Source organism: Suncus etruscus, chromosome 16, assembly GCF_024139225.1.
Source record: "Suncus etruscus isolate mSunEtr1 chromosome 16, mSunEtr1.pri.cur, whole genome shotgun sequence".
Classification (NCBI taxonomy): Eukaryota; Metazoa; Chordata; class Mammalia; order Eulipotyphla; family Soricidae; genus Suncus; species Suncus etruscus.
Window position 1 is genome coordinate 72,768,670 of NC_064863.1, and position 23,459 is coordinate 72,792,128.

Below are 23,459 nucleotides of genomic sequence, written 5' to 3' on the forward strand. Positions count from 1 at the left end.
TAATCTCTGAGCATCTTGGGTGTGCCCTCCAAATTAAATCAAACCGGAAAAAATAAATCTAATCACAGATTTGGAAAATAGTTAGGTTCTGAAGAGGGGGTCTAATGAATTGGAAAATGTTCTTTGCTTGTTTCACTCCCCACACTACATAGTGCCTTGAACAGTGCCTGAGGCCAGTGACCTCAGAGCTCAGAGCATAGATTAGAGCTCCAGCACCACCCAGTGAAGTCTGACCCCAACCCCGAAACAATCAAAAGCCCAGAAGGCTGGCTAATTTGATGACAGGAGAGTTAAGCCTATTATTTATGTTTCCCATTTTGTTCCCATGAGTAGTTTTTGAAGTATGTTCCTCACAGATAGTGTTTTTCTGCTCAAGGCTCATTTGTAATGAATAAAATACAAAATAACTACCTTGTGAAATGAGTTTGGGAGTGACCACATACCACAGCTACCCTGGTGAGGAAAAAGTATCTGGTGGTAAGAGGCTTGTTTTATTTTTATTGAAAGTGAGTTAAATCATTTGCCCTAGAAGTCCTGCATGCTTTACTTCCTCCCAATAAACTCTTTTACTTGGGCTCAAAAAAATTTTTTTGAATTGTTTTAGAACACTGGATTAATGGTGGAGTAATGACTGTGGAATTAAAAAGAAGTCAGAGAATTGTTAAAACAATTTTGTAGCCACCTAAATGGGGATTAGAGAGGGTCAGAAAGCCAAAAATGACTGGAGTAGAAGGAATTGATCTTCAGCAGAATTTTCTATGAGTTGTTGACATGTTGTATTTTCGTGCTTTGGGAGAATAACAAAGTATTAGAATGAAAACCCATGTATTTTTGTGTTATTTTGGATGTCAGAAAGTGGCAGTAATGCTCCATGGTGCATATCTGAGCACAAAATATTATTATTCATACAAAGCCATATTTACCAAGATTGGGTATTTTTGCATTGCTAGATATCCTCTCCCAAAAGATATAGCACATCTCATTTTTATTTATTTAATATTTTTTTATTTTTTGGTTTTTGGGTCACACTCGCCCGTGCTCAGGGGTTACTCCTGGCTCTATGCTCAGAAGTCGTTCCTGGGGCCCGGAGAGATAGCACAGCGGCGTTTGCCTTGCAAGCAGCCGATCCAGGACCAAAGGTGGTTGGTTCGAATCCCGGTGTCCCATATGGTCCCCCGTGCCTGCCAGGAGCTATTTCTGAGCAGACAGCCAGGAGTAACCCTTGAGCACCGCCAGGTGTGCCCCCCCCACCCCCCCAAAAAAAAGAAGTCGTTCCTGGCAGGCTCAGGGGACCACATAGGATGCCGGGATTTGAACCACCGACCTTCTGTATGCAAGGAAAATGCTTTACCTTCATGCTATCTCTCCGGCCCTCATTTTTATTTTTTATTTATTTATTTATTTATTTATTTTGGTTTTTGGGCCACACCCGGCGATGTTCAGGGGTTACTCCTAGCTGTCTGCTCAGAAATAGCTCCTGGTAGGCACAGGGGACCATATGGGACACCGGGATTCGAACCAACCACCTTTGGTTCTGGATCGGCTGCTTGCAAGGCAAACACCACTGTGCTATCTCTCCGGGTCCATCATTTTTATTTTTAAGGGTACACATATCTCTACCCCCCAGGTTTGGGGCAAATCTGGCTCAGTGCTGCTTTGGATGGTGCCTGGGAGACTATGGCCAGGTAGTGCCAGGGATCAAAGTTGGGCCTCCTGCATGCACAGTAATATTCCAGCCTGTTGAGCTTTCTCTGGAGCCCATTAGTTTTTGTGTTTGCTTGTTTGGGACTATATGGCCAGCTCTTTTGCTGACCTACTACATCCCACTCAAGGTACATTGTTGGTTTTTGTTTTGTTTTTTAGGCCACACCCTGCAGTGCTTTTGTTAACTCTTGAGATCAGAGATCAGAGGCCTTGTGCTGCTGGGCTGACTCTTCCTCCCTCACCTCACATGCTCAGTCTGTTGATCCATGTCTCGCCCTAGGGCAGTGCTTCTCGATTATTTTCTGTCATGCCCCCTAGGAAGAAGAAAACATTTTTCACGCCATCCAGACTATTGTAAATAGTATCTTTATTAAAAGAAACTTTAACCTGCAAAACAAAAATATATAAAATAATTTGAGCTGATTTTTTAATCAGAGGTGATGTCTGGATTAATGGCTACAATGAGCACGTTTTGCAATGCATAGCTTTTCAAAGCGGGGTTTGAAGCAGGACACAGCAACTCTCAGCTCCAGAGACATAAAAAAGGGGCTTAGCTTGTTACGACAGTGTTTGGTGAGGTCAAACACGCCCTCCTTTTCAGAGCCTCGAGCCCAAGGGGGGGGGGCGTGCCACACTATTTGAGAACTACTGTCTTAGGGGTACATTTTAAAATGTATCTCCTTTGTCTTGAGAGAATAAATATTGTTGCTGATTTTTACACTTTACTCGATGAGTCAGTTGTTAGATCCAGAATTAGGATTCTGCAGATGGGATGGTGATGGTGTGTGTATTGTCAGCTCAGATCATGAGGATGTCTGGTAGTACTGGGCCGAGAGGAGCTCAGAGCTTACTCCTGGCTCTCCATTCAGTACTCCTGATGGGCTTCAGGGGACCATATGGGGTGCCAAGGCAAGTTTCCAACTACCCTCTCCAGTAGGAGTCAATATTTTCAGTGGTTAGATTTTGTTTGTAATCCTACACTTGACTTTTTATTTTATTCATTTTAGTGTCACACCTGGTAGTTCTTGGGGCTTACTGCTGGGTCTGTGCTGGAGAGGAGTGCCCAGGAAGCCATAGATCAAACATAGGCATCCTGCAATGTGATCATGCCTCAGTTTTCTTTTCTTTTTTTTTTTTTTTGTTTTTTTGGGCAACACCCAGCGGTGCTCAGGGGTTACTCCTGGCTGTCTACTCAGAAATAGCTCCTGGCAGGCATGGGGGACCATATGGGACACCGGGATTCGAACCAACCACTTTTGGTCCTGGATTGGCTGCTTGCAAGGCAAACAGTGCTTGCTATCTCTCTGGGCCCTGGTTTTCTGAACCATCTCTCTGGCCTCTGTCTAGTTTTCTCTTTTCTTTTGTTTTTCTTTTCTGTGGTACCTCCAGGAAAAGAGTAGAAGGGAATAGGAAGAGAAAATAAAAATGGTAATGGTTAAAAAAAAAAAAAGGCTGACACTACAAATTTTGTCCTGTTTCTTTCAAAGGAACTCTTTCCTTCCTTCCTCCTTCCCTTCCTGCCTTACCTGTTGTACTGTCTTTCCCATTTGACTCCAGATATAGTTTAAATAGGATTGCAATGAAGGATCCTTATTGCCTTTCCAAAGTTCTTAATTCCACCTGACAAGGGACCGTTCTCCTGCTACTTTTGCCTTTTTCTTTTTTCTTTTATTTTCTATTTTTGTCTTTTGGGCCACACCTAGTGATGCTCAGAGATCACTCCTGGATCTGCTCCTTTATTATTCCTGGTGGTGCTCGGGGACTATATGGGATGCCAGAGATCAAACCTGGGTAGAACACATGCAAAACAAACACTCTACCTATTGAACTGTTTGTTGCTCTAACTTTGAGCGTCTTACTTTTGAGTTTCCTCTGCTCCTTTCTCTTTCTGAGGAAGACCTTGCCTTTCTCACATATTTCTGGATCTGTTTGAGGAGCTACCTTCTCAGTACCTTCTCCACCAGATGAGGTGCTCACTGCACTGTCCCTCGACCTTACTCCCAGTAGCTCTTTTCTTCCTTTTATCCTGTGGAGCTGGGCATGAATGGTTGTAATTATTGAACATGCTTCTGGCATGGTTCACAGGGGGAATTTAAAGCTGATTGCAGCATTATTCTGAGAAAGACACCCCAATAGGTCTCTGTGCTCACTGCTTAGAAAGGACAGTGTGATGTCCTATGGTGGCTTGCTCTGGGCTTTTGCCATCTCTGTGAAGGCCACAGGAGAGCCCGGCATGCTTGTCTCTTCCTCCTGTGTGGCTAGTGTCCTTTGTGGGTGAGTCTATTCCTGAAGGGCTCATCAGCTGGATGCTAGGAGTCTGTGGGGAGGTAGTGCCATGACCTCAGGGGACTGCCAGAGAATGATGAAACCCTGGGCATTCACACAGCCTTCTACCCGTGGAATGTCATGTCTCAACCTCACAGCCAACATGGGTGAAGTTAGTGTTAATGGGCAGAGACAGGGGAGTTTGAGAGGGAAAGGGGTGATGCTGTTTTTTTTTTTTGTTTTGTTTTGATTTTTTGTTTTTACCCCACACCTTCTTCTGCTGCTCTGTGACTTGGTAAAATGCCTTTGAAAAATACTTTTCCAGTCTCTTTCTCTCTCTCTAGTTAAATTCCTCTCTAATTTTTGGAGGTGGGGTTGGGTTATAGTGACAGCGCTCAGGCCTACTCCTGGTTCTGCACTCAGAAATCACTCCTGACGGGCTTGGGGGACCATATGGAATGCTGGAGATCAAAACCGGGTCTATCTTGGATGGGCCACATGCAAGGCAACTGCCCTACCTGCTGTGCTATCTGGCCCCTTAAATTCCTCTTGTATTCTATTTTGTCTAAACTTTCGTTCTTGTTTTTGTTTTTGGGCCACACCCGTCGGTGCTCAGGGGTTACTCCTGGCTATCTGCTCAGAAATAGCTCCTGGCAGGCACAGGGGACCATATGGGACACCAGGATTCGAACCAACTACCTTTGGTCCTGGATAGGCTGCTTGCAAGGCAAACGCTGCTGTGCTATCTCTCCGGGCCCGAGCTGCCGGATGTGACCCAAAAACCAAAAACCAAAAAAAAAAAAAAAAAAAAAAGATTGTTGTCTTTAGCCATCTTTTACAAAGACTGTGGGCTTGCTTTGCCCACAGTCCTTGGAGCTATCTCCAAAGAGTTAGTTTGGTTTGGAGGGGAGCAGGGTTTGATGTCCCAGGGCCTTGTGTTCCCCTGAACACCACCAAATAAAAATAAAACAAGACTGTTGTTCTGTTTTATTATGCTCAGATATTAGCCCGGGTAATATCACTTCGGGAGGGGCTGGAACAATAATACAGAGTTGCATGTAGCCAACCCAGGTTCAATCCCGAGCATCCTATATGGATACCCAAGTTCTCCAGGAGTGAAACCTGAGTGCACAGAGCTAGGAGTAAGGCCTGAGCACCACTGAGTGGTGCATGATCCCCCCTCACCCCAATAGATCTCTTTAGGATCTCTTTGAGAAATTCTCTGGCTCCTTCCTGTTGTGGGATTAAGGAGGCCTCATTGTTAAAATGGAGATGGGAGTGGATCTTCTCTACCCTTTCAATGGAGTGTATTACATGTAGTGTTTGGCTTAGTGGAGCATATCTAACCCCTTTATCCTAGCTGCCATGAACTAAAAGGCTGGAGCAAACCAGAAAAGGGCTTGTCCTAGCTCATTTGTCCCAGTGCTGTCTCCACCCCAGCTCTGGGACAGCCCTGTTTTGTAGGGCCTCCCTTGCAATGTAGTTTGATAGATTGCAGCCACTTTCACTTTTACCCCCTTAGTAAAGAGTGCCAGGGACTTCGTGTCCCTTAGGAGCCACTGGCTTCACTCTCTTCTGGCACTCTGCCACTTTCCAGGACAAAACGCAAGCAATCTCCAATTAGCCGGTAATGCTGATTGTAATTGCAATTCATGATGTTGTTTTCATAACTGCAGAGAATCGCCTCTAATTGCATTGTGATACCAGGACCCAAGTCCTCTGGCAGATTGAAGGTCAGCACTTGAAACCTGCTTCAGGCCTGAGTCACACTCAGTTACAAACCTACATCCACAGTGGCTGAGTCATTTGGGCCACATCAGTTGAAGTGAGTCTAAGACCTCAGTGCTGAGTCTGTGTCTCCCAGCTGACTCTGAAGACCTGAACCCACTTTTCTTTTGCCCTGTGTTGCTGACCCCTCCAAGGGACTTCCCCTGCCCACATAGGACAAAATGCTAAGTAGGAATTTCTTTTTTCTTTTTCTTTTTTCTTTTGGGTCATACCCTGCGGCACTCAGGGATTACTCCTGGCTCTGTGCTCAGAAATCGCTCCTGGCAGGCATGGGGGACCATATGGAACACTGGGATTCAAACCACCTTCTGTCCTGGATCAGCTGCATGCAAGGCAAATTCCCTGCTACTGTGCTATCTCTGGCCCCCTAAGTAGGAATTTCTGATGTGATGTGTGATAACTATTTCGAGGGAACCCAGGTTGCCGACCACTGCCTCTGACCTGACTTTTAGAATTCTTTATATAAGGACTGACTGATCCTGATCTTGTGTGTAACCAGCATAGTACACATTGCTTGCAGGAAAGTGCATGCAACTTCCCAAGTTCACAGGAAATGAGCAATACTCTCTGGTGACAGATTTGAGGAACCTGATTTTTTTTTCTTTTGCCACATCCGGTGATGCTCAGGGGTTACTCCTTGCTATGCACTCGGAAATCGCTCCTGGCTTGGGGGACCATATGGGACGCTGGGGGATCCAACCGCAGTCCGTCCTAGGCTAGCACAGGCAAGGCAGGTGCTTTACCTCTTGCGCCACCGCTCTGGTCCCTGAACCTGATTTTTTTTTCTTTTTTCTAAAGCCCTTTATATAGGCAAATGTAAACAGTGGAAGCATATCAAGAGTGAATCTTAGAAATAAATATACATCTAAAACATAAATTTCATAAATATAGAACTTATTTTTTTAAATTTTAATAAATTTTTATTGTGACCAAAGTGCATTACAACTCTTTCACAGAATTATTTACAGTACATAGTGGCAATGAATGAGGGACATTCCCACCATCAGTGTTGTCCTCCCTCCACCCCTGTTCCTAGCATGCATCCCATATCTCCCTCCTTTACCCCCCAGAATACTAGTGTAACTGGTCTCCACTTTACAGCTTGTTGTAGATTGGGTATCTATTCTGTTGTCATTGACTTTGGGTTTGGTGTTCAAGTCTGATCATTTTTTATTTCCAATATATGTTCATATGACTGGTCCTTGTATCATCCTTTCCCCCCCCTCAATTTATGAGGCTGAATGACTCAAGTTATGTGATTCTGTTGGAGATAAAAAAGGATAAAAAAAAGAGAAGAAAAGATTTGGTAGCAACTACCAAAAAAAATGCACCCAGCAAAAAAAGTCACCAAATAATAACCACAAGAGTGAAAAAGAAAAATAAAGTGGAAGAAAAAAGAGAATGAAAATAATATAAACAAAACAAAACAAAACAAAACAAGAAAATGAGGGAGTGCTGGAGTAACAGGGTTTGGTGTTCCCCCCACTTTTTTTTTTTTTTTTTTGATTTTTGCATAAGCACAGTAAGTATTGGGGAAGAAAGGAATTCCTGTGGCCTAAGAGATTCAGAGTTTCCCCGCCTTTGAAGCATACCATCATGGGAACAACCACTTGCTCCATACATACTCATTACCATACTCCAAGGGCTTTTTTGTGGTGCCAGGAAACTTTCCTCTCAGTTGTGGGTGAGAAAATCAGGCCACAGTCGCTAGAGATCTTGGTATTTGCGCAGGTCATAGGACAAGGTCTAGGATAGAGTCTTTACAGTTCTAGAGATTCTGTTCCATCATTGTTATTGTGTTCAGTCTTCTGTAACAAGTACTTCTTGTTTTTGCTCAGTCCCTATGCCAAAGTCTAGGAAATTATGGTTCCAAAGGTTCTGCTTAGTCTCTGTTGTCAAAGTTGGGCCTCTGTAATAAGAAATCTTGATTTTTGCAAGAGTCCTGGGCTACAGCCTAGGGTAGGGTTTTCCTTATTGGTCCCAAGGTAAGTTCTGCCCAGACACGGTTGTCAAAGTCAGTTTTCTGTAGTTAGTGCTCTTATTTTTCACAGTTCAAAGGATGATACATCTTCTGATTTCCACTTACTGTTAGGTGATGTGATAGAAAAACCTGGTCTTAGATCAAGTTTTCATTTCCTCGTTGTCTTCGTTGTCATAACAAAACTGGCACAAGTTGGTGCCAGAACGATGTTAGAAATCTCTCAACGGAGCTTAGTTCCTGGTGTTGTTGTAGGGAGCTGTATCAGTTCTACGTCTGGGCTCTGGGGTGTGGGATTGAACTAATACTGTCCAATCTCATGGAAACTGAGTTTTATCCACATGACACATGTTCAGGATGAGAGGGACCCTGTGTTATAAAAAGTGTGAGTTCTTATCCCTAGAAGATAAGACCTTGTTTCTGTGTCTATGGTTTCCCCTTTTTTACTGTGCCTATACAAAAGCATATGGTGTCATATTGTATTGCTAGTGCTATTCTGTGTAAGGATGACAGGCTACAGTCTCTGTGGTCTGGTTTTGATATGAGCTTTTATCCCAGGCAAGACATTTTCTTTCTTCTTTTTTTTTTTTTGTACCAAGCAGCACCAAAACTGGTGAGGATACAGCAAATATGTATATATATAAAAATAGAACAAATAAAACTGATTAAAAAAAAAGAGGTATTTGAAGAAAACAAGTGATGGAGGAGACTACCTGTATGTATATTTAGGAATACACATCTTAAGATGCATTCTTTTTTTTTTTTTTTTTTGTGGTTTTTGGGTCACACCCGGCAGTGCTCAGGGATTATTCCTGGCTCCAGGCTCAGAAATTGTTCCTGGCAGGCACGGGGGACCATATGGGACGCCGGGATTCGAACCGATGACCTCCTGCATGAAAGGCAAACGCCTTACCTCCCATGCTATCTCTCCGGCCCTTAAGATGCATTCTTATAGTGAACCTGATTTTTTTTTTTTTTTGTTCTCTGTTCATTTTATCTTGGGCAGGCTGTTTTGATGAGTGAAGCTGATTTAATACTGCTGTCTTGGTGTAAACTTTTTGAGTAAGAATAATTCTTTTATCTTAAAGGAGGGATGCCCTTACCTTTTATATGCTCAACCAGTCCTGCCAGGAGTGATCCCTGAGCACTGTAAACCCTGAGTACTACCATGTGTAGCCCTCAAACAAACAAAAATGTGAATTGGAGGCATTTCTGAGGGCTTTTGGGCTGGTGCATTGTTTGGTTCTGTGGGGTTCTCAATCCTAGAGAGGATTGAGGCATGATGGGGGAAAGCACCCCTCATCTATACCTAGACCTGGGCGTCAACTCCATGCTGCTCTCTAGGATGTGAAGCTGCTGTTAGAACTAGTAATCAGTGGGTACAGTGTTTCTCTGAGTTCTTATGAGTCACTCTAGCAAGAAAATAGAACTCAATAAAGGCCCTTTAGTCACTAGCTGGTTCATTGAGTGACATCTGACCTCTGCCTTAGGTGAGGCTGTTGGGACTAATTCTCACAGGATAAAGTCTACACCATGGGGCCCAATATCAGCTCTCCCCAGCCAGTGTAAGAATCGAACTGAATTACAGCTACCCTCTTGTTGGTTTGTTTCATTTTTTGGGTGTGTGTGTGGCATACTCTGGTGTTGGGGGTGCCGTTGAGCTTAGGGGTTTTCCAGGCAGTATGATGTGGAGTCAGGGATCAGATGAACTTGGCTTCCTGCCTGTTTAGCATTGTTCAGCCCAGAGAGCATTCTATGGTCCTCCAACTCTCTCTCTTTATCTATCTATTGGTTTGTGTCATACCTGAGCAGTGGTGCTCAGGGCTTACTCCTGGCTCTGCACTTCATGATCATTCCTGGCAGTGCTTGGGAGACCACATGGGAAAAATGGGGATTGAATGTGGGTCAGCTGTGTGCAAGGCAATGCCCTACCCGATGGCTATCCTATCTTTCTGGCAACCACCCCCACCTTATTAATGGTCTGGTGAAGAAGGCTCTGGTTTTGACTTCTTTGCTAGTTTGTTTCAAAATCCCAAGATTGGTCAGTTGTACTCGTCTTAGTGCAAAATAATGAAAGCATAGTTCAATCACTTTGTACAGCAATTTAGTAATTCATAGCAAAGTTGAGACCTAGTAAACTGGTCCCACAATTTCTCTTTTTCCAAGTTTTCAGCCTGCCTATTCTCTCAGAGAGTCTGTCAAACAAGGAGCAAGTGTTTACAAATAGTGAAGAGGTTGAGGCAACCTAGTCATCCCTTAGGAGGGAAATAGTTGTATAAGTTGATTTATTTATACTGGATAGCAGTCAACTGGATTTATTTGGAGCAAAGCAAGTCAAAAAATTATCATTAATGTTGAGAAGAGTGAGTGTATATGGTAACATTTGGTTAAAAACATTTGTTTGCTGTTGGCCTGGGATTGAACCCAGGTTAGTTGCATGCAAGGCAAATACTCTACTTACTGTGTTATTGCTCTGGTCCCTTTAGTAGCACAACGGGTTCAATCCCTGGCATCCTATATGGTCCTCCATGCATTGCCAGGAGAACCTGAGTGCAGAGCCAGGAGTAAGCATCCTGGGCGTGATTCAACAACAAAACAAAACAAATCCCCCAAAACCTTAGTACCACAAGTAGGTTTGATTTATGTAAATGTATATAGATAAGTGAAAGATGCACATGGAAAATATAGGAGGGTGGTACTTAATCTTTGAGGGAGGAGAAGAATTTTAACTGATAATTAAAAAAAATCTTGGAGGCAGCTATGGCAATGATAGCCTTATTTTTCTCAAATATAAAAATGCCAAGAACCCAGCCAAATAAAATATCAGTGATTATTTAGCTAGAGTTTTCCTTTCATATATATATATATATATATATATATATATATAACAATATATATATATATAAACAATATATATATTGTTTTTTGGGTCACAGTAGGCTGCGCTCAGGGGTTTCCTCCTGGCTCTAAGCTCAGAAATCGCTCTTGGCAGGCTCGGGGGACCATAATGGATGCCGGGATTTGAACCACTGTCCTTCTGCATGAAAGGCAAATGCCTTACCTCCATGCTATCTCTCTGGCCCCATCTCTCTCTCTCTCTCTCTCTCTCTCTCTCTCTCTCTCTCTCTCTCTCTCATATATATATATATTTATTTTATTTTATTTTATTTTTTTGGTTTTTGGGCCACACCCGGCAGTGCTCAGGGGTTACTCCTGGCTGTCTGCTCAGAAATAGCTCCTGGCAGGCACAGGGGACCATATGGGACACCGGGATTCGAACCAACCACCTTTGGTCCTGGATCAGCTGCTTGCAAGGCAAACACCACTGTGCTATCTCTCCGGGCCCTCTTATATATATTTAAAAAAAAATTTTTTTTTGGTGTTTGGGCCACACCCATTTGATGCTCAGGGGTTACTCGTAGTTATGCGTTCAGAAATCACTCCTGGCTTGGGGGGACCATATGGGACGCCAGGGGATTGAACTCCGTCCTACGCTAGTGCTTGCAAGGCAGACACCTTACCTCTAGTGCCACCTTCCCAGCCCCTCTCTCTTATATTTTGATCACATTTAGTAATGTTCAGGGATTACTCTTGGCTCTGCACTCAGGAATTAACTTCCTGCTTGCCTTCCTGCTGTATGATCAATAGTCATTTACTGTATGACCAATAATCATTTAGTTGGAGTTTCTAGTTTGGCAAATTAAATTAGTTCTCCTCACCTCCACCTCTCCACCTCTGGAGGCAGGATTGTAACATAGGCCTCACATGTGCTAGGCAAAGACTTGACCTTGAACTACATTCCCAGAACAAATGGAATTGGTCTGTTGTTTTGTTTCATTTTTGGTACTACTAGAGGTAACGATTTCTGATGGTGTGCAGTGGCCATGGTGCCTAGGATAAACCTGGGACTCCTGCATACAAAGCACTCGCTGCAGTTGTCTCCATGACCTGGAATTAGTTTCATAGTAGAAAATAGGTACTTGTTTGGGATCGTGATAATGATGACCTGGATCAAGATATAATCTTGGTCTGTTGAGTGTGTGGAAATGAAACTGGTATTTTTCGGGAGGTGGTCACACTCGGTGGTGCTCAGGGACCACTCCTGACTCAGCACTTAGAAATTGCTTCTGGCACGGGGGACCACATGGGATGCTGGTATTCGAACCACTGTCCGTTCTGGATTGGCTTCGTGCAAGACAAACACCCTACCGTTATGCTATCCCTTCGGCCCATGAAAATGAAACTTAAACATGGAAATTGAACATTTTAATTTTAAATTTTTATTTATGTTGTCTTTGGGCCATACCTTGCAGCACTTGGAGTTATTCCTTGTTCTGCACTCAGAAATTATTCCTGGTAGGCTCAGGAGACCATGTGGGATGCTGGGGATTGAACCCGGGTCAGCATCATGCAAGGAAAATACCCTAACCTCTGTGCTATCTCTCTGGCTCTGAAACTCAAGAGTTTTTAATAGTGTGTTCTTTTTCTTCTTTTTTTTGGGGGGGGGGCACACCAGTTACTGCTCAGGGATTACTCCTGGTTCTGTGTTCAGAAATAGCTCCTGGCAGGCTTGGGGGACCATGTGGAATGCCAGGGATAGAACTTTGTTCAGCCACATGCACTGCAAATGTCCTACCTACTGGGCTATTGCTCCAGTCCCTCTTTTTCTTCTTATTTCGTGTGTGTGGTGGGGGATTGAACCTTGCCCACATGCACTATAAGGCAAAGCTCTCTCGACTGTGCAATATCTCTGGCCTTAAAAACAGTAGTAATAGTAGTAGTAGTAGTAGTAGTAGTAGTGAGTATATGTGTATCTGGCCTTAAAAACAATAGTGTGTGTGTGTGTGTAGTGAAATAGTTTGATTTTGGGTTTTATTTAGGGGCCATACAGAGAGATAGAACGGCAGGGAAAGAACATGCCTTGTTCATAGTGAGGAGTTTGATCTCTGGCCTGGGTTTGATTCTCAGCTTTGGCAGATCTCATTTCTGACCTCAGAGCCAAGAGTAAGTCCTGAATACACGTGTCAAGTGTGACCCCCTAAACAACCCCCAAAAAGTTTCATTTAATAAATTTACGTAGGGAAATATTTCAGGGGAGAAAGAGAGAAAGAGAGAGAGAGATATGTTTAAGAAAGCATGCAGGCTTCTGAAAAGGTTGAGATATGCATCTGAGGTTGAGATGTGAGTATTTTCCAGGATGGGACCGTAGCTCAGGGTTCAGGGACACATGCCTTGAATGTCAAAGGCCTCAAGATTGATCTCTGAGCACTGTCAGGTGTGGCCTGGGTGGCTTCCAATACTACTTAACCATGACAGAGTTACATCCCCCTGGCCTAGATGGCTCAGTTTGGCTAGGAATGACCCCTGTCTCCTGAGCATTGCTTGGGAAGCCACTTACCTCTTCCCCTTCCTCTTCTCTTCTCAAATGTGTTGGGGCCAGCATGATCCATTGAACATTGCTGGAATGACCCCAACCATAGAGTGGGAGAAGCCCCTGAAAATTGAGTTTGTCTCCCATCCCTTAACATGGATTTTCTGACTGTAGGTAAATGTGAGTTCTTAATGCATGTCATGTAGGTTACCTACACTTCGATGCTCAATGGCTTAGTTTTGACTTCTCAGTATTTTTCACTTATGATGGGTTACTTGGACTTTGTCCCATAAGTCAGAGAAAGTTGTACAGAGAGGTAAAGGGAGGGAGGAGGAGAGGAAGGGAGGGGAGGGGAAGGAAGGACAGGAGAAGGGGAAAAATTGAAAAATAAGGCTGGAGCAATAACGTAACAGGTAGGCACTGCCTAGCACACAGCCAACTCAAATTTAATCCCTTGAATATAGAGGCAGAAGTCCTGCAAGGTAACTGTCATTAGGGACGTTTGCTTACTTGTTAGAATAGCAGAGTACTTAGTCTTTGTAATTGCAAGGTTTGAATCAGTTCCTCTTTTTCAAGTGTGGCAAGCTTCTGTTTATATTTTGGTGCCTCTTGACATGACAGGCACGTCTTTTCCTCTTCTTGCGTGGCAGTGATGTTGGCACAGATCCGCTTCAGTAGATTAGCAGTCTCAGTTTCATTGACTCATGTTCTGAAGGGTGCTGAGCAGTTGGTGAGCAGTTGGTGTCAGCAGGCATTGTGGAATCCCAGCATGTGATGCTGGTTAGTCTTTAATGCTGTGGTCTTTTCTACAGTGAGCACCACACTCAGGATTCCTAGTTGAAAGAATAGTGTGTGTATCAGAGAATACACACAGAGAGCGAAAAACAGGCATGGTATAATAAGCAAAGATTAAAAAGTCAAAGAACTTTTTTTTTTCCTATTTTGGGTTGAAAAATGGAATCTTCTTAGAAAACTAAAAATTGAACAAAAATGGAAGATAAAATTCTGCTGATGAGAAAGATTTTTTTGTTTGTTTGTTTTTTGGGTCACACCCGGCAGCTCAGGGGTTACTCCTGGCTCTATGTTCAGAAATCGCTCCTGGCAGGCTCGGGGGACCATATGGGATGCCAGGATTCAAACCACCGACCTTCTGCATGTAAGGCAAATGCTTTACCTCCATGCTATCTCTCTGGCCCCTGATGTGAAAGATTTAATATGATTTTTGAACAGGGGTTATCTGTCAGGTGGAAAAAATAGTAATACAAGTAGAAGTAGGAGATGATAGGGATTTTAGAATGTCAGTAATGGATTCAATGTCATCTAGTCCAGTCTTTTTGTAAAATAATATGGATATTCCTTAGATATTGGACATTTAGCTACCATATAATCCAGAAATACCATTCTCAGGGATATTTCCTAGGAGTTTACAATACAGTAATGCCCTCTGCAATCCTATGTTCATTGCAGCACTATTTACAATAGCCAGAATCTGGAAATAACCCAGATGTCCAACAAGAGATGAGTGGCTAAAGAAACTGTGGTACAGTTAGAAGAAATGAAGTCATGAAATTTGCTTATACATGGATAGATTTAGAGACTATTATGTTGAGATAGAGATGAAGTTGGAAGGACCAGCCTATGATAATAAGCTTATCTCACAAAAAGTGATAAGTGCAGATAGAAAAATAACTATATTAACAGCTACCATGACAGTGATAGAGAAATACAATGCTTGTCTTCAAGATAGGCAGATGTGGGGAGGTAGGAAATTGGGGACGGGGGAGTCAATGGTGGTGGGAAAGTTGCACTGGTGAAAAGGAGGTGTGCATTTTATGGCTGAAATCCAATTATGAACATATTTATAACCATTGTGCTTAAATAAAGAAATGAGGGCTCGGAGAGATAGCACAGCGGGTGTTTGCTTTGCAAGCAGCCAGTCCAGGACCAAAGGTGGTTGGTTCAAATCCCTGTGTCCCATATGGTCCCCCGTGCCTGCCAGGAGCTACTGCTGAGCAGACAGCCAGGAGTAACCCCTGAGCACAGTCTGGTGTGACCCAAAAACCAAAAACCAAAAAAAAAAAAAAAAAAAAAAAAAGATAAAAAAAAGAAAAATAAAGAATGAGTTCAATTTGAATGGAGTTAGCATGAATTAAGATAAGCTTGAGGCAGAATGAGTTGGAGTTGATTTAATTTTAAGTCCATCCCAGAAGGCTTTGGATGCTAGACTAAGAAATTATATCCTGGGCCAGAGAGATTGCACAGCGCTTAGAATGTTTGCCTTGTATGCTGCTGACCTGGGCTTGATCTCTGGCACCCCATATGGTTCCCTGGAACATGGCCAAGAATGATCCCTGAGTGCAGAGCCAGGACTAATGAAATAAAATAAAAAGAAAGAAATTATTTTTCGAGGGTCCAGCGTTAATAGTATATGGATTGAGGCATATGCGTTGCATCTGGTAGACCCTTGTTTGATCCCAGAACCATCTGATTCCTCTTTTTTTATTTTTTATTTTTTTGGTTTTTGGGCCACACCCGTTTGATGCTCAGGGGTTACTCCTGGCTATGAGCTCAGAAGTCGCTCCTGGCTTGGGGGGACCATATGGGATGCTGGGGGATCGAACCACGGTCCATCCTACGCTAGCGCTTTCAAGGCAAACACCTTACCTCTAGTGCCACCTTCCCAGCCCCTCCATCTGATTCCTCAAGCATCCTGATTGCAGTTCTGAAGCCTCTCAGAACTGTTAGGTGTGGTCCTAAAGGCTTCCAGATTCTGCCAGGGCAGCCTGGGTATCCATGATACCACAGAGCTTGAGCTATCCTTTCAGGCCATTGTGTTGGACCTCTTTCTCACAAGTGCTAACCAACAGAATCACACTGAAACAGGGGAAAGTAAACATCATTTATGTGTCTGTGAACTCCTGGTGTTCTAACACTTATCGATACTTATCAGATAATTTATAGGATGACCAGCGCCAGAGAGATAATATGGGACTTAAGATGCTTGCTTTGCACACAGGTGATCCTGGTTCAACCTCCAGTACTTATTTATGGTTCCCCCAAGTTCAATTGGGAGGTGTTTCCTCTAACCCTCATTCTCAAAAGGTGAATAGTTTAACATCAATTTGATGCTGTATCAACAAATTGAAATTCGTTTCAAATAGTATGTGAAATCCAGCTTTCAGCAAGTCTGAAGCTAACATAATTTTGAGGCTTGCCCTCCCTCCCCCTTTAAGAATAACAATACACAAAATGAGGCTGGGGTAGTTCAGCAGTAGAGCCTTGTATGTGGGAGGCTCCAGATTTGTTTCCTGGCACTCACTGCAAACAAACAAACCCACAAAATAAAAGCAAGCAACAAACTCAGGTTAGGAACATGGAGGGAGTCAGGCAGATGAGCTCTTTGAGACTTACCTTTTTTGCATTTAGGTTTTTTTTTTTTTTTTTTTTTTTGGCACCTCAGGGGTTATTCTTTCCTGGCTCTATACTCAGGAATCACTCCAGGAATCACATTTGGGTCAGCCATGTGCAAGGCAAAATGCCCTAATTTGCACTGTTCTATAGCTCCATGCTTTAGAACTCTCTCTCTCTCTATCTCTCTCTCTCTCTCTCTCTCTCTCTCTCTCTCTCTCTCTCTCTCTCTCTCTCTCTCTCTCTCCTCTTCTCTTCTCTTTTCTCTCTCTCTCTCTCTTTTTTTTTTTTGGTTTTTGGGTCACACCTGGCAGTGCTCAGGGGTTATTCCTGGCTGTCTGCTCAGAAATAGCTCCTGGCAGGCACGGGGGACCATATGGGACACCGGGATTCGAACCAACCACCTTTGGTCCTGGATCGACTGCTTGCAAGGCAAACGCCGCTGTGCTATCTCTCCGGGCTCTTTTCTCTCTCTCTTAGGGCTTACTCCTGGGTCTGCACTTAGAAGTCACTCCTGACAGGCTCAGGAATTGACTTGATTCAACTGCCAGCTATGCTGTCTCTCTGGCCCCATGTCTGTATTTTTTGTGATAGCTGGCTTGGAGGCTCCAGCCACCCAATATCCCATTTGTTTCTGAAGAAAAAAAAAATGGAACAACTTTGATACCAAGAATGTGGACTCATGGTCTCCACAATCATTAATCTGGACATGCAATTGCCACCAATTAGCCAAGGCTATATTATACTTCCAGAAAGCTGACAACCCTTAGAGACCCCTGAGCCCAGCCCAGGAGTGACTCCTGAGTTCAAAGTCAGGTGCTCCTGACTAGTCTTGACTAGTCTGACTAGTCTTAAACAAGTTGACTTTGCCCCCAAACAAACAAACAAACAAAAAATATATATAGATTCAAATTAATGAGGACCTACATATTAGAAAACCGACATATTAGAAAACAATATGCCCATACAGATAAAACAGTGGGTAATGTGCTTGCCTCAGATCAATCAATCCCTAGCAATCCCATATGCCCCCTGCCCCCCAGCATTGCCAGGGATGATTTCTGAGTGCAGAGCCAGAAGAAACCCCTGAGCACTGTCAGATGTGGACCAAAATTTAATTTTTTTAAAATATTTTTTTGTTTTGTCTTAGTTTTAGTTTTAGTTTTTTGTTTTTTGTTTTTTGTTTGTTTGTTTTTTTAGGGCCACACCTGTCAGCTTCCAGGCTCTGTGCTCAGAAATCGCTCCTGGAAGGCACAGGAATATGGGATGCTGGGAGTTGAATCACTGTTGGTCCTGGGTCCACTGCTTGCAAGACAAACACCCTACTGCTGTGCTATCTCTCCGGCCCCAATTTATTTCTAAAAAACAAAACAAAACAAAAAAAACACAACAAAAAAACAAGACAGAGTGGAGGAGCCAATGAATTCACACACCGGAGATATAGCACAGCAGTGTTTGCCCTGCAAGCAGCTGATGCAGGACCTAAGGTGGTTAGTTTGAATCCTGGTGTCCCATATGGTCCCCCGTGCCTGCCAGGAGCTAGTTCTGAGCAGATTGCCAGGAGCAACCCCTGAGCTCAACCGGGCATGGCCAAAGACAAAAACAAAAACAAAATAAAACAAACAAACAAAAAAAAAAAGAACTCTGGTTTCTCAAGAGGGAAAGAGAAAGGAAAAAGGGAAGAAGAGAACTTTGCCTCCCAGAAGATATTTGGTGATATCAAAGCACTGTTGGCTGTCATGCTAGATTTACTGGTAAATGCCATACAACGCATCTGCCTTATCCTGTGACAAAGTAGCCAGCTAGACCAGGCTAGCAGTAATGCTGAGGCTGAGAACCCAGCACTAAGAGAGAACAAATTTCATGAACATCTCTATCCTCCATCTTGCAAGGTGTGGCCCTTTCCAAAAATACGAAACAAAACAAAACAAAGATAAAACAATAGTTTGATGAATAGAAAGGTTTCATGAACCCTTTAACAGAGAGGTTTCATGAAATCTCCTCCACACAGTGTTTTTCCCCAGTATTCTGGGTAGTGAACCCAGGACCTTCCTCATGCAAAACAAGTTTTTGGCCACTACTGACTGATTTCCTGGGCTGGGAGTTTTCCCCCCTGCAACTAGGCACTTCAAATGGTCTCTTCAATTCCATTGCAGTTAAGATAATTTAGATATGACCTTCTACCCATTCCTTTCCTGCCAGAGCCATCCCAACCCATCCTGCTTACTCAACAATGGCAAGAATTAAATGCTGTGTCATTTATTTTCAGCAGTTTTAAAACTTAGAATTACAAATCCCTAATCCACTCTAAAACAACCTCCAAAAGAGAAAGCACAGAGCTGAAGAGAAATCTTATAGGGCTGAGCACACATGTTTTGCATGCAAGAGATTCAGGTTAATCCTAAACACTGAAAGAATATTTTGTTAGATTATGAGGCCAAATGTCATGGAAGATGCTGTTGTCCGACTCTGTCTTTCCTGTAGGAAGTATGCCATTTTCCATCCTCCAGTGTTTTCATCGTATTTTGTATGTAGTATTTTATTGATTAGTACTGAGTGCTACAATGAATAGCAGGTGCATACATTTTGGATGAATGTTTTACTGTCCTGGGGATAGATACCCAAAAGAGGGATTGCTGGGTCATATGGCTGGTCAATTTTTTTTTATATATTTATTTAAACACCTTGATTACAAACACGATTGTAGTTGGGTTTTAGTCATATAAAGAACACCCATCTTCACCAGTGCAACGTTCCCATTACCAATGACCTAAATCTCCCTCCTCCCTCCCATTCCCCCACCTATATTTGAGATAGGCTTTCTATTTCACTGCTTCATTCACATTGTTAGACAGTTGTCAGTGTAGTTATTTCTTTAACTGCACTCACCACTCCGATCGTGAGCTTCCTATCGTGAACTGGACTTTCCAGCCTTCATCTCTCTTGTCTCTGAGAATTATTGCAAAAATGTCTTTTATTTTTCTTAAAACCCATAGATTAGTGAGACTATTCGGTGTCTATCTCTCTCCTTCTGACTTATTTCACTCGGCATAATAGATTCCATGTACATCCAGTATAGGAAAATTTCATGACTTTATCTTTCCTGATGGCTGCATAACATTCTATTGTGTATATGTACCACAGTTTCCTTAGCCATTCATCTGTTGAAGGGCATCTTGGTGGTTTCCAGAGTCTGGCTGTTGTAAATTGTGCTATGGCAGCTCAATTTTAAGTTTACTGAGAACCCTCCATACTGTTTTCCATAGGGGTTGGACCAGGCAGCATTCTCACCAGCAGAGGAGAAGAGCTCCTTTCTCACCACATCCCTGCCAATAGAGATGGTTCCCAGTATTTGTTTATTTATTTATCTATTTATTTATTTATTTATTGACTCACCCAGTGGCACTCAGGAATTGCTCCTGACTCTGTGCTCAGAAATTGCTCCTGGCAGGCTCAGAGGACCATATGGGATGCTGGGGATTGAGCTTGGGTTGGTCCCAGGTTGGCCACATGCAAGGCAAATGTCCTAACACTGTGCTATTGCTCTGGCCCACACTTGGTGGTATTTGAGGCTGCTCTCCTCTCTGTGCTCAGAGGTCTCTCCTGGAGACCATGTGCCAGGGCTTGAAGCCAGGATTCCCACATGAGAAGCACATGCTCTTTACTTTGAGCTACCTCTCTCACTTTGGTAAAATTTTATTATAGATTTTGTTTTTGTTTTTGAGCCACATCCGGTGATGCTCCGGGGTCACTCCTGGCTATGTGGTCAGAAATCACTCCTGTTTGGGGGCCCATATGGGATGCCGGGGGATTGAACCACGGCCCGTCCTAGGCTAGTGCGGGCAAGGCAGATGCCTTACTGCTTGCGCCACTGCTCCGGCCCCTATAGATTTCTATTAGTACACATCATCATCATTATTATCAATATTATTATGTTTAGTTTTTGAACCATACCTATAAATTCTCAGGGACTACTCCAAGCATATCTTAGAAAGGTTTAATGAGTACTTAAAATTGGGTTTTACAATATGGATATTCCTCAGAATACTAGAAATTAAGCTCCCATATGACCTGGCAATATCACTCCTAGGAATATACCCTTGGAACCCAAAAACACCATGCAGAAAATCCCTCTGAATTTCAAAGGGTTTTGTAGCACTATTTACAATAGCCAGAATCTCTCTGAGAACAGATGAGTGGATAAAGAAACTGTAGTACTTCTACACAATGGAATACTATGCAACTGTTAGGAAAAATGAAGACATGAGGGGCTGGAGCAGTGATGCAAGCATTTGTTTGCCTTGTATGTGCTAACATAGGATGGACCGCGGTTCGATCCCCTGGTGTCACATATGATCCCCCAAGCCAGGAGTGATTTCGGAACACATAGCCAGGAGTAACCCCTGAGCATCACTGGGTGTGGCCCAAAAAGCAAAAGAAAAAGAAAAATGAAGTCATGAAATTTGCGTATACATGGATACATATGGAGAATAATATGCTGAGTAAAATGAGTTAGAGGGAGAAGGATAGACTAGTTTGTGAGTTATAAGAAAAATAAGATCGTATGGTAATAATATTCAGAGGCAATAGAGATGAGGGCCAGGAGGACCCTGTAGGAAGCTGGCCACAAAAAAACGCAATTAGGGTAGAGAAGGGTTTACTATGACAGTGATAGTTAGAACTGATCACTCGGACAAGAACTTGGCACTCAAAGGGAATAAAGTGACATGCATGCTACCCCTTCATTAACAAAAAATAGTGCAAACCACAGTGTCAAAAGGAAAAAAAAACAGAGAGACAAGAGAGAGAGACAAGAGAGAAAGACAGAGACAGAGAGATAAGACAGAGACGCATTGGTGGTGGTAAAAGTGCAATGGAGAATGATGGTATATATTGTTTGATTAAAACTCAGTTCTAAAAAAAAAAAACTCAGTTCTGGGGCCCGGAGAGATAGTACAGCAGCGTTTGCCTTGCAAGCAGCCGATCCAGGACCAAAGGTGGTTGGTTCGAATCCCGGTGTCCCATATGGTCCCCTGTGCCTGCCAGGAGCTATTTCTGAGCAGACAGCCAGGAGTAACCCCTGAGCACCGCCGGGTGTGGCCCAAAAACAAAAAATACAAAAAAACAAAAACAAAAAAACCCCTCAGTTCTGAGCAACTTTGGTGCTTAAATAAAGTAATTAAAGTAAATAAAGTAAATAAAGTAATTAAATAAAAAAGAAAAATAGTGATACTGAAAAAAAAAGGTTTTTATTTTATTTGAGGTACTCAGAATAAAGTAGGTCTGGGGGCAGAGAAAATATTTTACATTAAATATGTAAGAGGCTGGTAATCTGATTTTTGTTTACACTTCACTTTACTACTGGCTCAGTTTCATAATATGAGACACCTTTAACTTGTTTCCTTATCTCTGATTCCTGGAAAAGGTTATTTTTAGACGGTCAGTAACTGCCTCCAGGGTATTTCATTCAAAGGTTTGTCTAATAATTTTTCCTTCCCCATGTAGACTTAAAATATGTATGTATATATTACTAAATAACAAAACTCTTGTACTGCTTAATATTGGATTGAGTAATCTGCACGGTACACAGAGAGAGACTTGCCAGACTGCCTTGTTTCATCCTCAGTGCAGTCTAAAGCCCTTTCAGAAATGGTGCAGAAAAGGGAGAGAACACTTAGATTTGACCACAGAAAAGGTTTATTTAAGAACTAACTTTATGGCTCTGATTTTATTTTATTTATATAATTATTTATTCAAAAAATTTTTGGGGGGGTTTGGGCTACACCCAGTGACGCTCAGGGATTACTCCTGGCTATGTGCTCAGAAATCACTTTTGGCTTAGGGGACCATATGGGATGCCGGGGCATTGAACTGCAATTCATCCTAGGTTAGCATGTGCAAAGCAGATAAGGCCCTACCACTTGTACTTGTGCCACCGCTCTGGCCCCTTCTTCTTCCTTTTTTTCTTCTTGTTCTTGTTCTTGTTCTTGTTCTTCTTCCTCCTCCTTCTTTCTTCTTCTTCTCCTTCTCCTCCTCCTCTTCTTCTTCTCTTCCTCCTCATCCTTTCTTCTCCTCCTTCTCCTCCTCCTCTTCTTCTCCTCCTTCTCTTCCTCCTCCTCCTTCTCCTCCTCCTTTTCTCCTCCTTCTCTTCCTCCTCCTTTTCCTCTTCCTCCTCCTTTTCTTCTCCTACTTCTCCTCCTCTTCTTCCTCCTCCTCTTCCTTTTCCTCCTCTTCTCCTCCTCTCCTCCTCCTCTTCTCCTCCTCCTCCACTTCCTTTTTTTTTTAAACCTATTTATTTATTGATTGGTTTTTGTGACACACCTGGAGATGCTCAGGGGTTACTCCTGGCTCTGCACTCAGAAATCACCCCTGGCAGGCTGGGGGACCATATAGGATGCCAGGAATCGAACAGGGTCCTTCCCAGGTTAGGTGGGCCGCATGCAAGGCAAATATCCTACTGCTATGCTATCTCTTCGGTCGCTGTACTGATTCTTAAGATGGTTAGGTATTAGGTTTTCATGTAGGCCCAAACAAAAACCATCAGAACAGGGGCCGGAGAGATAGCATGAAGGTAGGGCATTTGCCTTGCATGTAGAAGGATGGTGGTTCAAATCCTGGGATTGCCTATGGTCCCCTGAGCCTGCCAGGAGCTATTTCTGAGCGTAGAGCCAGGAGTAACCCCTGAGCGCTGCCGGGTGTGACCCAAAATCAAAAAAAAAAAAAATCAACCAGCCAACCAAACAAAAAAACCATCAGAACTACTAAAACCTTTCAAAACATCTAAAAATAGTATGTGACCGTGGTTCAGAGTCCTAAGACCACACATAACACCCTGTGCACTGCCAGGAGTCACATGTGATTACAGAACTAAGAATAGTCCTTGAGCACCAGTAGGTGTGATGCATCCATTCCCAATTCTCCCCATCCAGCCTCATTTTAATAAGG

General features: G+C 43.1%; 1 protein-coding gene across 1 annotated transcript in view; it reads left to right on the forward strand.

Annotated features, from left to right (window-relative positions):
- The window catches only part of GPAT3 (glycerol-3-phosphate acyltransferase 3), a 70,292-nt gene that overhangs the window by 15,983 nt on the left and 30,850 nt on the right, over positions 1-23,459 (forward strand). The gene's annotated exons all lie outside the window — the stretch shown is intronic.